The sequence below is a fragment of the Macaca mulatta genome, chromosome 2, assembly GCF_049350105.2.
Source record: "Macaca mulatta isolate MMU2019108-1 chromosome 2, T2T-MMU8v2.0, whole genome shotgun sequence".
In the NCBI taxonomy this organism is placed as follows: domain Eukaryota; kingdom Metazoa; phylum Chordata; class Mammalia; order Primates; family Cercopithecidae; genus Macaca; species Macaca mulatta.
Genome location: NC_133407.1, coordinates 203,401,115 through 203,417,884, shown reverse-complemented (window position 1 = coordinate 203,417,884; position 16,770 = coordinate 203,401,115). Strand labels below are relative to the sequence as shown.

General features: G+C 34.7%; 1 long non-coding RNA gene across 1 annotated transcript in view; it reads left to right on the top strand.

Moving 5' to 3' along the window:
• The window catches only part of LOC144339555 (uncharacterized), a 168,812-nt gene that overhangs the window by 42,185 nt on the left and 109,857 nt on the right, over positions 1–16,770 (top strand). The window contains exon 2 of the long non-coding RNA XR_013414606.1: positions 388–509. This is a non-coding gene — a long non-coding RNA (uncharacterized LOC144339555). The remainder of the gene's footprint in view (positions 1–387; positions 510–16,770) is intronic.

Genomic DNA, 16,770 nt, shown 5'->3' with positions numbered 1-16,770 from the left:
TATGTAGAGACTACATGGTATATTACATTCATTAATTTGCCTAAGTATTAAGTTATACTTAAGTAGTGTCCATACACAATTTTTTTGCTTGGCTGAACTCCAATGTATATATTGGGAGCACTTTTTAACTTTCATGGGTTACATGGCCTGTTTTGGAAAATGATATTAAAAATGTAATTCAGATGAATGCTTAGAATAAAGGTTAAAGATGAATGAGCTTTCATATTAATCATCAATATGACAATCCAAAGGGAAGCAAATGTACCTCCTTGTTAGCAAGATAATTCGGAAATGCACAATGCATATTAGATACGGGATTTGAGCTGTAATGTATTTCTCTAAGAATGTAATTTATTGTACTTTCACATCCACCCGCTCAATACGCAGAGTTGAAGATGCAATGGCCAGAAGACATGAAAGTGTCACGAGAAGGATGTGGACATGGGCTCCGGGGCTGTTGATGGCGACTGTGGTCTTTTGGGGTCATCAGGGGAATGGACAAGGCCAAGGTAAGTGCAAGGATGTTCTAATTCTTTGAGAGCTGGATGCGAATTTCACTGTATGATGAAATTATGTGAATCTTTGGTTTGACGTTTAAGCAATTTGCTGTAATCTTCCCGCAGGTGTTTGTTACAAGGTATTGTAATGCCTCTGCACCAGTTAAACTGAACTAGAATTAGGTGTGAGTAAATGCATCCAATTTGAAGCCACCGTTCTGAAACTGGCTTTTCTCGGTTGTAATTGATGCTATATATATGTGTGTGATATATTATGAGGCTATATATATGTGTGTGTGTGTTTTGGGTGGGTGGGTATGAGTATGAGTTTGTGTGTGTGGTATTTTACAAGAACACGTAGCATATAAAGATTTTGTGATTTGGAAGACAAGTTTTCGATGTTTGTTCCTTTTCTTTAGGGTTTTTATGTTTTACATTGTAAAATTTCAAGAACCTTTTCTTAAAGGATGTGACGTTCTTTAGAAATTAAATGAAAAATGTGATGTTTCTCATTCTTCTGCCAAGTGTATTTAGAGGAAGTTAATGATAGAGTGGAACTGCAAGGTTGTGGCATCCTGAAATGTCTCTTGGAGAGCGGAAAAGGGCCATAGATTTTGAAATAAGGCTTTCAATAGTGATTTGATCAATAGCTGCATGGAGTGGTTTGTGCCAAATCTAGTATTTGTTCATGTATTTTGTGGTAACTATTGTATTGTTTTTGGAGGTGTGTTGCCTGCTCAGATACAAATTTCAATTCCATATTTTATGTGATAAAATGTCCCTGACACCCCTGAAATTTTCTTTTCCTTTTGGGGCAAGTATATTTGGCATTTTTTTCTGCATTTTCAAGGCTTGAAATGAAATCTCTGAGCAGGAAGTTCAGAGTTTATTTCAAGGGATAGGTATATTACTCCAGATAAAATTGAGTGTGTGCAGTGGTATCATATAATTGTGATGAAGTTGAGCTTTGCTAGTTCAAAGTATCTAAGAAAGTTTAACACTTTTTAAAAGATCCTTCAAAAAGAGCAGTTTTCTTGCCATATGTAATATTGTTCAATAAATTTTTGAAATTAAATAGTTACTTTTCAAAACCACAAATACGTGTGTGCCTTTGTATATGAATAGTTGTATATACATGTAAGCAGAAAATACATTTTGTTAATTAAGATCAGCTTTGATTTTAATTTTTCTTTCATGCCATTCAGAATTTATATTAGCATCCAATAGAATTCTCATTTTTCTTTTTTGTGATAAAACTAATGTAAAATATATTTAATACACATAGTAGTTTCTTCACCAAACGTCTAAACCAAGAATATGTAGACAGTAGCTACGTTGGATTTCTGTGGTTAGAAGAGTTGTTTATTTCTCTGGCAATATGTAGAGTTACTAAAATGCAGCATGACAACTGTTCTCTGTAATAGTGATCCTACATGACACGTCGTATTACACAGGGCTGCTGAAACCTTCCTCTGACCATCATTTCCAGTAATTGGCTTGTTTTAGATGAGGAATAGGTTATTAGATATTTAAAATATTTGAGAAAAATAGGTTTCTTCTCTCTTATTTACCCGAACACTTTTATTTCCTCAATATTGATTGATCAAATATTCTATCCTTCATTGGGGACCATCATTTATTAAAAAAAATGGCCTGAAATCAATTCCAAGCCTAGCTGTAGTGAAGCTTCTAGTGGTAAATGCAAGTTAAGTAATTTGTTTTCTTTCTAAAGGATAAATTAAAATAGACTATGATTCAAAAAGCAAAACAACTTAATAGAAAACATAATGGAATGCTTTGATACTATGATTCAGGGAACTTTGCTTCCCTTGTGGTAGCTAGAATGAGTGAAGGAGATTGCTTAGGTGTAATGAGCAAATCTTATAATTGCAAGTATAACCCAAGCTGCATATCGTCATTTAGATCAATAAGCCTCATTAAATATTAAATATTACCTTTTAACTTTTATGCAATTAAGCAGATTTTAAAAATAAAAGTTTTAAAAAATTAAAGTTTTTATTACTAAGTATTTTTAAATGCAAATCTCATAGCTCCTTATTATTGTCAAGAAAAGAATACATTAAAATTTATAAATAAGGTTTTCTCTCTATGAAGTTTAAAATCTTGCATTAAATATTGGTTATTGGGACTCACAATGTCCAAGATTATGATTAAGTATCAATGAAGTGTGACTCTTGCAGCAAACATGCATGCAAATGTTATAAGATTATTTTCACATGATTTCACATAATTTCTTAAGCATAATGGTATAAGTAAATTATATTTTCTACACAAGCTCTTCATATTTATGAATAGACTGTGTTCTAAATGTTTAAGTCACTGGGAAATCCTAATGTTCCTTCTTAGAGAAACCACGTGAGAAATTGTAGCTAAGTTAAAAAAATGGAAGACAAAAATCGATTTAACAAGGACTGTAGATTAATATCATAGTATTATCTCAACTGTGTGCAACCACTGCTTATAAACAATGATATAAGAAATGCCGTCTGAAGTCCGAATTCTAAATAAGAATGTAGGGCTATTATCCCTCTGGGGCCCTTAGGGTCAAAATAAGAGAAAAGGGATGAATGGTGGGTTGGAAGTAAGTTAATGATCCTTGTCAATGTTTTGTATCTGTCAAGAAAAGCATCTGCTTGAGGACATCCATTTTCCCACTTCTGAGTTACAGAATAATAGGTACTTATCCTGAATGTAACATTCCCTGATGTGGACTCTGTCTGTGTCTATCCTGCTTCGGTGGTTTGTGCATGAGAAAGTGCTTAATATCTGAAAATGAAGCCAATCCTTAAAGAAAGATATATATGAATTTTAAAAGGAAATATACCTACAGTGGAAATAAATAACATAAATATCTAGCTGTATTTTGTCTTTTTGGTAACTATTACAATATACACCTTTTCAAACAACTAAGTTCAGCACTGACTTTGGGAGACTAGATGAAACTGAACTGACATATAATGAGCATGGGTGTAATTAATAGCACAGCGGGAAAAACCATGGGAGTGTTTCCTGAGAGAGAGGGACTATACGGAGGCACCAGAAAACCCAGTGCATTTCAGGATTCTTGGGATTGCCAGCAGCAGTTATTATATTCAGAACCTAGAACTAATTTCTAACTCAGCAATCCGTAATTCTGGCTGAAGTACAGTGGTGCAGTCATAGCTCATCGCGACCCCAAACTCCCAGGTTCATACGGTCCTCTCCTCTCAGCCTCCGGGTGGCTGTGACCACAGGTGTGCACTACCGTGACCAGCTAGTTTACTTTATATTTTATTTTCATTTCATTTGTAAAAACTGGGTCTTGCTATGTTGCCCAGGCTGGTCACGGACTCCTATCCTCAAGCAATCCTCTAACCTAGGCCTCCCAAAATACTGAGATTACAGGCATGAGCCATTGCGTCTGGCCCCAAAATATTTCTGTCTTAATGGCTTTAACAAAGAAGTGCTATTTTGGGGATGTATACAATGGTGTGCTGTTTTGGAAGGACACAAAAATACTTATAAGAAGAATGGAATGAATATGTCAGTATGTTTTCAAAAGCAAGTTAGCCCAAGTTTTTAAACACGCATAATTTTAGAGTTTTTGTAACTAACTTAGGGTTTAAGTGTGGCAAAAATTTTAAACATTATCATGAATACACAGAAAATTTTAATCAATGTGGTTTCCACGATGAATTTACATGCTTAAATTCCTAATTTCAATCTGCTGCTAGATATGAGAAAGTTTGAAATTTTGAAGAAGCAAGCGACACTTACAAATGTAGCAAACTTAAATCTTGAGGACAATTTAATTTAACTTCCATCTTCATGACCAGATTTTGGGTCAGCAAGTGGCCCAAAGTCTTATTGGGAATGCTTTAAGCATTCAAAAAATAAAATCTGATAATATCTGGCAATTCCAATTTTCAGTTTTATTGATCTTCACCGTGAAATACTTAAGGGGCAAAATTTTGGAAAAGCAGATCACTTTGTTGTCCTATTTAGCGAGTTCTCAATATGCCATCTTGGAGTCATTACAAGTAATGATACTAAGATAATATCTTGTATTTTGTATTTCATTGTTACACATCCAGTTTTTCTCTAGAGATATCAGAGAAAACCCATTCAAGAAAGGAAGGTTAGATAAACAGCCTTCTCTCTCTGTCTTTGCCTCCATTCGGTCCCTTACAATCATTTCCCAGTGCATTTCAAAGTGACTTTTATTGTTCCCTTCATTTTCTCTTTCATTCCAGAAATTTAAGTGATTGTGTAATTCTTCTGACAGCTGAAGGTAGTATGCGACTTTGAATTACAGCTACAGCTTTTCAATTAGAAAATCTCAGATCATGTGATCTATGAGTTTTAATATCTTAGGATCACTACCAGTAAGGAATAATCACTTTGAAAAACCTTAATGCTACCTAGAGTTTGTGTTTTGTGAGGTTGTTTGGTAAACTATTTTCATTTGATAATTGAATATTGCATCAAGAGAGGTGAGCTCAGACATTTGGCAATGAATATTGAGTATTCCAAGAGGCATGACCTGAAAATATCATCAAGCTAAGTGGGAGTGAAATTGAACTCTGCTGTATAATAGAAGTCAGTGTTTTTTACATTCTTTATGACATGCAAATATTTTTATATTGTGGTAGATAATCATTTGTATGGAAAAATTTAACTGAATTTAATTTATCGTATGGCAGAATTATGTTACATAGGTCATTTTAGTTTTTGATTTAAATGTCTTAAAATTATAAATGCAAATATTCAACACATAAAACCCACATGGATATACGCTCCCAAACATTTGAAATCCTAAGTCATTTCTAACAGCTTTTTCCTACAAAAGAAGCCAGCTATTCTTAGAGATTACATGCATTCCCACAGCTTGAGAGGTTCATGTAAACAGAGGAAGTATTACAGCAGTTTAAGAATACCAGTGGATTTACGTTAAAGACAATAACACTTTTGAATTACTTGTCTTCAAAATTTGATTTCTTGAGAAAATTATCTGTATCGATTAATCATGCATTTCAGATAATTTCCAGACATCTGAGTGTTGTTTTCTTAAAAGTAGTCAGCAAGCCTTTTAATGCAGTCTGCATGGGAGATAGCAAGAGACGTGTGTATTGTATGTCTGCTAGTAGAGATTTGTTTTTGAGTGCTTCCTTAAAAAAATATTTTTTCTGCAGAAAGTGATTTCTTTTTTATAGTTTAGATTAGATGATTTTACATGTTTTTATGTTTTAACCTGTCTTTCTGATCATCAGGGTCATTGCCATAGAAAAAATGCAAGTTATAGCATATTTCATTTTTATAAGGAAAGAAGTGGATAATTTAGACTTTTTTGTTTTACTAAATTGAATTACATCACTCAATATTTGGATGGCATTAATTCACAATAGTAACAAAAAAATCTTACTATTCATCATAATAAAGTATTATTTCTTTCACATTTGTTTAACTTAATTTGTTCTTTAAGGTACATCTCCTAATGAAGGTTTCCCCATCCTCTGAAGCTGAATTTATCTAGGAAAAAATATTTTAAACACCATCCCAAGTGATATAACTATTTGTATTGAGCTTTGATGTTCTAGTTGAACATATTTGAAGACTGTATAAACCCTCAATTTAGAATTAAGATTTCATTTGGAGATTTTGGTTGCACTTGAAATTTGTTGTGGAATTGACCGTAAAGAACAGGTAAATTTACTAGATACCATTGTCTGTGTCACAGTTTAGTCTTATCTCTGCCTATATGTCAAGAGGAATAGAAATAATTAGTATAAACAGGAAAGAAGAAGTAAAGTGGTAGGATCAGGTGTGAGAAATATATAAGCTAAGATATTCTTTTTTTTTTTTTTTGAGACAGAGTCTTGCTGTGTTGCCCAGGCTGGAGTGCAGTGGCACAGTCTTGGCTCACTGCAGCCTCCACCTCCCGGGCTCAATGATTCTCCTGCCTCAGCCTCTCAAGTAGTCAGGATTACAGGTATCCATCACCACACCCGGCTAATTTTTGGATTCTTAGTGGAGACTAGGTTTTACCATGTTGGCCAGGCTAGTCTCAAACTCTTGACTTCAGGGGATCAGCCTCCCAAAGGGCTGGGATTTCACGTGTGAGCCACCATGCCCAGCCTAAGCTAAGATATTCTACAAGCTAATAATAGTAAAATACAATGTAAATTGCTTGAAATTAATCTGTATATGAAATTTTTTCTAGGGCTTTCCTGCCAAAACAGTAGGAATAGAATGGCAGAAGGAAGGAGGTTCCTTCTACAAGCAGGCACACATCCTGTTTCACTTCATCCTGTGATCTGTCTCATAACCATCTCCTAGTGTGAAGTGCTGAAACTGCTTTAAGAATAACTTAATTCCTTTATGTACAAACTAAGGTACGAGAGCCTGAACCTTGGAAACCAGGAGATTCCAAATTGCCTTGTGTGTGACTGGGTGCCACAGATGTTGGCAGAAATTACTGCTTATTCTTAATTCTTATTGTTCCTTTCTAACACTTCAACTTATAATGCCAATATCGACCTCAGCCTAAAGACAAGCTCTAGAATCACTTGTGTTACTTATTTCACTTCTTTTAAAAAACTCATGAATTACACATGAATTTCAAAGTTGCCAACTGAGATTCCAAGAGACTTAAAAAAAAAAAAAAACCTGGCACCTTTCCATGATAAACGCTGTACACAGTGTTCACAGTGTTTGTCTTTAAGGGACATGCCTCATCCATCGCAACTTTTCTTCCGTAAATCATCATATCTTGCCTAAAAGTGTTTTCTCAAAAGTTAGGAAGCACTAAGATTTACAGATTGTCATATCACACCTTAATCTACTTATCAACTTTAGCATTATCAAAGCATGAACTGTTTTGGGTTTTCATAGTTAATTATGTTTGTCATAATAGTTGGGATGCAATTGTTTTTCTCATGATTATTTTGTACTTGTTTTTCTTATGGTAACTTCCGATGCTTGTTTCTAACACCTTCCTCTCTTTTCTCCATCTGGTTATCCTCTTACTTTCTGTCCTTTAACTCAGATATCACCTACACTGTGTGTCTTTCTGGATTGCTTCTCATTTAACTGTTGCTTCCATAGTTTACATACCTCCTCCTATACCACACTATTGATATTTCTCAAATTGCACTATAATGCTGGTTTGTGTCTTTATTTATTTATAAACTCCTTGATAATTCGGACTATACATTTCTATATTCAAAAAATACTTATGAGGTGTTTACTTTGGGTCAGGAATTACTGAGTGAAGGAGATTGGCCAAAACTCTGCCATCATGAAGCTCTCATTCTAACATAGGGAGACAGATAACAGACAATGAGCTGCATAAATATGCAAAGTGTCATAAGTTAGATGTTGAAAAGTATCCCTGGATGGGGATCAGATAATTTTGATAGGGTAATTTTTAATTGGATAGTCAGGAAAGGCCACACAGAGAAGATGGCAATTGGAAGAACAAGATAGTGAGAGCTGCTGTGTCTGGAGCAAAGCACACAATTTGGAGTAATAGAAGATTCCAGAAGTAACAGAATAGAGGAGAAGAAGTGGGAATTGTGTAGAGTCTTACTTGCTGTTGTAATGACCTTGGCTGAGGTTTGAAGTGAAGTGGAAAGTTGATAGGGACCTTAGTTTTCTTTTTAATAATTCATTATGAATTTTGAATGGTCACTATTAAAGACTCAATAATTTTGCTTTATTACTCTTGCAATTGACTACAAACTAGTGTATTAAAGAAATGTTAAATTCTAATTTAAACAGATTGAAATAGGTTTTTATCTTTTTATATTTCTCATTACTGAATATCTCATTTTTAATTAATTTGAAAGCATTCTAGAATAGTGAGCCAATGCAATTCAGCATAACGCATAACCCATTCTTCATCAGATTTAGGTATTTAACTGAAGATGCGAATTAGAAAGGTCACTTGTTCTGTTGGATGATGTTGATAAAGCTACTTTCAAATGACTGTCACATTAATCGATATCATACTAAGTTGTGTTTCTGGAATCCAAATTTAGGCAGTGGTAATGTGTCAGTATCTCTAAGTGGATACCTTTTATCTCTACGGTCAAGGATACTTGAAAGTGGGAAAACATATTGGCTTCAAGTGTTGGAACTAGGACTTACCGGAAATAGTTTGGTTTGTTTTGTTTCCTGGCGGAATTGTCTTCTTGGAAAGACTGTGTTTCCTTCTACCGGGAAAAAAATTGATCCTTTGCTGCTTTACTTTAATGCTTTGCTTTTGTCAAAATAGTGTTTTCTTAGGAAAATTAACCTATCATAATATAATGAAAAGAGAAATACCGAAGACACAAAGTGATGTACGTGTTGATATTGAGTAGAGAGCATCAAGGGACATGAGAAGAGACGGAAGCAAAGAGAGAGAGAAGAGAAATATATAGTATAACAAAAATTAGTAAAAAGGATTAGCATATACATGTAGTCAATAAGTCAATAAATGGCTATTTATAGAAAGCCTACCAGGCACTAGGGAATATAGCAGTGAAGAAGGCAAAGACACAATTGGCTATACTGTAGTGCGGAGGGAAACAGGAAGAAGATATGCGAATACCTACACAAAGCAATGGTGTGAAGGGCTGCAAGGTGCACTACTATGAAGAAGATCACAGGTGATAATGTGGCTGAGTGAAGCTGGCAGGTAGGAAGGCACTGATCTGGCTCTAGGTGTTTCAGAGAGTTTTTCTCTCTGAGGAGGTAATATTTCATTTGAGAGTTGAGTGAAGACTGAACAGTCTTCTACTATTTATAGTAGATAGGGAGGTACTTTGAAGATCTGGGGTTCTCTGAACAGAAAGAAGGGCAGATACAAAGATTCTGTAATTTAAAAGAGAGCTTGGTAGTTTCTTGCAAAGAAAACAAGGCCGGTTTGGCTGGAATGTCCATGAAGGAAGAGCGTGGAGAGATATTACATGAGTGCTCTCAGGGACCAGATTTAGATCTTATATCAAAGTGTGAGTATAAATTAACTACATTGAAAAGTGTATGGTGGATATGTGATATGATGAACTTAGCTCTTAGGAGGGTGTACTTTTGTGGAAGAGTACAGTAGTGAAGGAAGGGGGTTCATTTAGCTGACTATTGCACCTGTCCAAATGAAGGATGATGGTGGTTGGGATTATGATTGTAGCAATAAAGTTGGAGAAAATCAGTTGAGATTGGAAATTGATTTGAAGATGATTGAATTTACTGAGCAAGAATTATACCAAGGTATTTGGATTTAGGGACATGGGGGATTATGGTCACTTTCAGTGATATGGCAAAGTCTTGATGACATGAGGCAGTTTGCAAGTAACAGAGGTGTGGGTAGGTGCATATGTGTGATTGATTTCACATTTTTTTAAATCTTAAATTGAGACGCTAGTTAGAATCCAAGTGGAGATATCAAGTAAGCACTGACGAGTTGACTTGGCTAGAGATGTGAGTTAGATAATCATAGCCTATAGATCATGCCTGAGATCATGAATCTAGGTGAGGGGTTGGCAAACTATCATAGCCCATGAGCCAGATTTGGTCTGCTGCCTGTTTTTGTATGGCTCATGAGTTATAAATATGTGTTACATTTATAAGTCTAAAATGTAAAATATAGGGAAATTTTTCAGCAAGGAAAGTTCCATAAATTTGCCTCTTGGCAACACAAAGCCTGCAATATTTACTGTCTGGCTCTTTGTCAAAAATTTTGCTGACTCCTGATCTAGATGAAACCCTATGGGGAGAGAGTGTTGATAGAAAAGAGAAGCATCATATTGGAAGTTAAAATTATGTCAACTGAAGTGTATAGGGTAGAGAATTTAAGCCTGAGTATAACAGTAAGGATTAAAATAACAATAAATTCATTATCAGCATGATCAATAAAACCTTTGTGGGCAAAAAGGAACTATCTTCATCAGACCATTCACTCACTCATACAAAGATCTTAGGCAGGAAATATAACTTGTTTGAGGATCTGAGATAAGGCTAATGTAGTTTGGACAAAGAAAGCCAATGGGAGGATGACATTACGTCTGCCCAAAGATTTAGGGAAGAGCCAAATACTTCAGGCTTTTTAAAGTGATCTTCAGATAAAGAGGAAGTCATCAAGGCGTTCTGAAGTTGGAAAATCCAGTCACATCTGATGGGAAAAAAATCAGTCTGGCTGTATGTGCATCTTGGATGTAAGGAAGCCAGCATGGATGTGAAGTTAACATTGTCCACTGCAAATAACAAAATGAAGGCCCAGGTAGTCTTGGGAAGGGCAGATTTGGTACAAAATCCTTATTGAAATGGGCTTAAGCATTAAGGGGAATAAGGATCTAGCTGTTGTATTTAGTGGAATTTCATCAGTCTTTTTGTTGTGTATGATATATAGATGGTCAAAATAAGGAACTTCTACATTTTTGGTTTTTGTTTTATTTTCATTGAGATTTGAATTAAAAATAAGAAACTTTTATTTTCAAAATTGGAGACTGTGTTTAAAAAGTATAGAGTAGGGCTAGAAAAAACCATAAAACTCTCCTAATGAGGAGAATGCTCATCATGACTCTAATAATGCTCATCATGACTCTAATAATAATAAAATACTTCTCTGATAAATTTGTTTTTTTTTACTGCTTCATTATTTAGGTATGTGTGGGAAGTTGTACCCTAGCCACATGCCAGTTCACCCGGTGAACTTGTTCTTCAATGTGGCCCAAATATTTGCTTCTATCTTTAGCCTTCCATGGTTTCTCATATGGACTGTTGGCTCTTCCTACTTGAGCCTTCTGGTGGTACCATGTGAGCGACATGCTACTCCATGGCAATGGGCACCACGCTGTAGGGGAATTGTCATACCTGTCAGTCACTGTGAGTGACATGCTACTCCATGACAACAGGCACCACGCTGTAGGGGAATTGTTATACCTGTCAATCACTGTGAGCGACATGCTACTCCATGACAACAGGCACCACGCTGTAGGGGAGTTGTCATACCTGTCAATCACTGTGAGTGACATGCTACTCCATGACAACAGGCACCACGCTGTAGGGGAGTTGTCATACCTGTCAATCACTACCTCTAGAATGTGGCCTTTCATGAGTCCTGAGGTTTCATACTGTTTCTCTGAGCTTAACAATATTTATACTGAAAAAATAAACACGTTCTTCTATCTTTAACATTTTATATCTTATAATTTGAATATCCCCTTTTCATTATACTACTTAGCTGCTAAGTTATGTTATAAAAACAAGTTTTAATTATCTGTAAACACCTTCAAATCTAATCCAGTGAAGACTAATGTCTGGTTAACATCTGCTAGGACATTTATTTCCATACAGTATTTATAGCACATTTTTGTTATTGAAATGATTACTGTTTAGTTTGAAATAGTGCACCCTGAGGATTGGAACGATAAATGTGTAACTTTTAAACAAAGATAATATTTTTAGATTTTTGTATTTAAAATACTGGTTATCAAAAGAAAAAACCAGATGTTATTTGTTTATGTTTCTGCTTGAGGTACTGAATCTATTTCAAGTCATATTTCTCAGTATTGATATACTTAATTTTGCTGAAATAATAGCACACTATCTTTAGCTACTTTTTTTCTCAGTATGTCTACTTGTTGCTCACCATTTCTGCCTAATCTCACATCTCATTCTTTATTTCTTTTTCTTTGGTCTACTTTTACTTTGGGGATTCTTTCAACTTAGTTTTCTTGTTTCCTAATAATTACCATTCTTCTGGGATATACACAGATATATTTTTCCATTTCATTTGTGAACTTATCTCAGAGGCATTTTGTGTGTGCCTTTTACCCATAGCTTCTCAGAAGTCCCTTTGGAGGTTACTGATTTAACATGTCACCTACTGTGAAGTTTGCTTGGCATGGTGGCAGCTGACTTTTGTCTTTACATGGATTGAAATGTTTTCTCAACATGGACTGGTAGGATTTTTTTTCCTTAAACATTACGTTGCCTTGTAAACAAAAGCAAACCAAAAACTCAAAACTAACGTTCAGTATTGGTGCCCCTGGAAATAGCTGCCGTCTCACTAAGGTAGATTTTGTCATCCAACTTTGTGTGTTGTTGAACACATGTGGTACTGTATGAACAGTCACTCACTAGACTAGAAAACATTGCTGTGACCAGTTACCAGAAAAATAAATTCAGATTGCTCTTTACATTCCACAGATGACCCTTCTGAAAGCTATTTGAATTCATTATAAGTTATAGTTCTGTTAGTATTACTTTAATTCATTTGTAGTCTGAACTTTATGTGCAATGCATTTTTTGTCGTGTTTAATCATTTTTGTATGCTAAATCATTTGCAAACAAATGGCTTAAAACTGAAAGTACATTAAGTGTCATCTGGGAATCTGTGTCAGTGGTTTTATCACTACATATGCGTGTGTGTGTGTGGTTTGTGAGTGTGCATATCACCTACTTTCATCACATTTATTTGACAAAATTGATATACAATCTCTAAATCATTGTGTCTCTAACTTCAGTGTTATCCCACAAATACAAATTTTTATCCTAAAATTGGTAGTACCCTTTGTAAAACTAGAAGCTCTCATTTGTGCAAAGGAGGAAAAATAAAACAAGAAACAAATTCAATAAAAAAATTAAAGGTCAGATTTCTTTTATAGCTGCTGAGTTCCTTCCTTTCTTTCCATCCTTCCCACATTCCCAAATCTCAACAAAGTTAAAAAATTAAAATACACATAATGAGATCATATGTTCACCTTGTTAAGGAACTGAAGTATTACATATACAAGATTATACCTTAATAAGGAGAGGGAGAAATATGAAGATGTAAATAGAATATGAAAATGTATTATAATGTGGTTCTATTCTAAAGTGTTTTCTATGTAGGCTAAGAGTATATTGCCAGGAAATTTTAAGAAACCCACTCCATTGTATAGAAGAGAATATGTGTGGATCTCTTAATTCTGAAATGTTTAGAACTGAGTACAGCAGGTCTTCGAATGATGACGTTTCATTCAATGTCGTTTCATTATAACGTTGATGAGAAAAAACAAATTGATTCCAGTTGGAGTTCACTCTCTGTGCAGAGCTTATGTATTCTCTTCATGTCTGCATGGATGTTCTCTGGATGCTCAAGTTTCCTCTCACTTCCCAAGGCTGTGCACGTGAGGTTCACTGACATGCCTATGTGGTCCCAGTCTGCGTAACTGTGGGTATGTGTGACTGCGCCTGCAATGCGATGGCGTCCTGCTCAGGGCTGGTTCCCACATTGCGTCCTGAGCTGACGGGATAGGCTGTGGTCAACTGCAACCCTAAAGTGAAATAAGTAGGCAAATAATGATTTTACTAGTTTTTATTAATCTTAAATGTATGAATAGGTCAAATTTATTTCAGTATTTAATATTAGAAATGTTTTGATCTTTATCTACAAGTTCGTTGATGTTTTTGTTACCAAAAGCCAGAGAAGCTTAACTCTTTTTTGTATCAACCTGTGATAAAATGGGTTTCGCTTACTATAGTTTTGCACCAATTAACCATCCCCAATTTATCCCCCATATGCGTGTATCAAAACATCAAATGTGGCCATAAATATATATGCCTATTACCAGTTTTCAAGAACCTATCGATGATGTTAAGTGAAGACTTATTGTAGTCCTTCTTTGGCATAACAAAAATGTGTGTGTGTTGTTAGAGATTGAAAAACTTTCTGCAAATAACTAGACAGTAAATATTTTAGGCTTTGCTGGCCATATGTAGTCTCTGTCTCTCCTTCATCTACTCATTTTTCTTCTCCCTCTCCTTCTCCTTCTTTAAATGCTTTAAAAATGCCAAAACAATTTTTAGCTCTCAGCCATATGAAACAAGCCATTGAGTAAATTTGACTTGTAGACCCACAATATGTGAACTCCTTTACATCATCAGAAGGCTATATATATATGTGTGTGTGTGTGTGTGTATATATATATATAAATGGAATGCTATTTATGAGGAATTAATGGTGCTGCCAGCGGAGGGAAATTAGCCTAAGTTAAGTTTGGGCTTTGGAATTCAGGGGAATGCCATGCACAAAAATGCTCTGCTTTTAAAACAAGTTACTAACGATCCATTTCTGATATCGGAAATATATGAACACTACCAATTGAAGGGGCATTATTCATTACTTTAGTGCTGCTACTCAAGTGTGGTAGAAAAAGAACCCAGAAAATTTCCCTTTCCATTTGAACATTCATGCAATGAAAATTTCCAAATCTTTTTTTGAACAATTTTTTTTCTGATAGTTCTCTTGTGTACTTTATAAGTACATTTTGCTGCTTATTCTCAGTAACTGTACTGAAGCAATCTCTGTTTTCCTTTATCAATCAAAATAAAATAAGAAATTTAGCTTAATACTAATACTAAGCTGAAGTGCAAGATTATGAAAAAGACAAAAGAAGCAGGATAAATTGACCTTTTGATAACTGCAAAGGACAGCAGATCAAAGACTGGACTTTAATGTCTTACATTTTCAGAATCTGTCACAGTAAGTCCACTGGGTCCAGAAATAGGTTTTAATCCTAAATTGAAACGACTCAGAATGCTGTTGTAACATTGAGTTTGGTGGAAAAAGTGAAGTTAATGTTTTTCTCAATATTTTTTTAAAATCAAACTATGATTGATTTAATTATAAAATGGACTGATTCTAAAGAGCTCATTCCGACTTTGGAGGTGAAAATTCTGACTTTGGAGGTGAAAGTGCTTTTACTCCAATCATTAAAATCAATTTCTCTAGATATCTGATTTTATTCTGCTTTATAACATAAAGAATGAAACTATATTTATTAATGAAATGTAATCTAGCAAAGTGGCATAAGCATAATTATCAGTCAGTTACTAAAATTGTGTGCTTTTTTTCCATTGCATGAAAACCCTGCCTTGTTTTAATTTTTATAATTGACTTTTTAAAAGCAATTTTAGGTTTGCAGAAAGAAGTGAATAAGCATTCACATGTCATCCTCAGCTTCTACCCTAATTTCCCTGATTTTTAACATCTTGCAATAGTGTGGTACATTTGTTAGAGCTGATGAGTCAATATTAGTACATTATTATTGACTAAAGTCTATAGTTTATATTAGAGCTTACTCCTGTCTTATGAATTCTATAGGTTTTGTCAAATGTGTAATGACAAATAATCCTCACTACATTGTCATACAGAATAATGGATTCATGTTCCTAAAATTCTTCCTTGCTCCACCTATTCATCGCTTCCTCTCTCTCCTCCAAATCCCTCATAACCACTGATCTTTTTACTGTCTCCATAGTTTTGTTTTTCCCAGAAGGTTATGTAGTTAGAATCATCCAGTATGTAGACTTTTCAGACTGGCTTCTTTCACTTGGCAATATGCATTTAAAGGTTCCTGTGTGTCTTCTGTGGCTTGACAGAGTAATATTCCATTGCCTGGATATACCACAATTTATTTTTCCATTCACTTCCTGAAGGACATTTTGATTTTAGTGATCATGAATAAGGCTGCTATAACATTCATGGAAAGAAGGTTTTTGTGTGGATGTAAGTTTTCAACTCCTTTAAGTAAATGCCAGGGAATGTAATTGCTGGGTTATGTGGTAAGGGTATGTTTAGTTTTGTAAGAAACTGCCAAACTGATGCCCAAAGTAGCTGTACTACTCTGCATTCTCACCAGCAACGAATAAAAGTTCCTGTTTCTCTTCACACTTGCCAGCATTTGGTATTATAAGACTTTTGGATATTTTCCATTTTAATAGTCATGTAATAACATCTCACTGTTGCTGTGACTTTCTGTTCCCTAATGATATATGACTAGTAACTTTTCAATATTCATATTTGACAGTTATATTTAGACCTTTGGCCTATTTTTCAAATGAGTTGTTTTCTTTCTTATTCTTGAGTTCTTTGTATACTTTAAATACCACTAATTTATCTGATATGTGTTTTGAAAAGATTTTCTCCCAACCTGTGGCTTTTCGTTTCATTCTAAGCACAGTTTGTTAACAAAAGTCTTTAATTTTAATGATGCTCAATTTCTCAATTTTCTCTTTGTCTAAGCCAATAAGTCAGAAAGCTTTTTATCATTTCATATGACTTGATATTCAGGCAAGGTCTATATAAGCCCCTTTCAAGCAGTCATAAAGTTTAGAAGCTCTCACCTCACAAACAATAACAACACAGAAACACAAACGACAGCTTTTGATGTTGTCTCGGTAATTTCTCAATTCAAGAACAGATTACCGAGCTTTACAAGCAATACATATAGATGTCAATTTCACGATA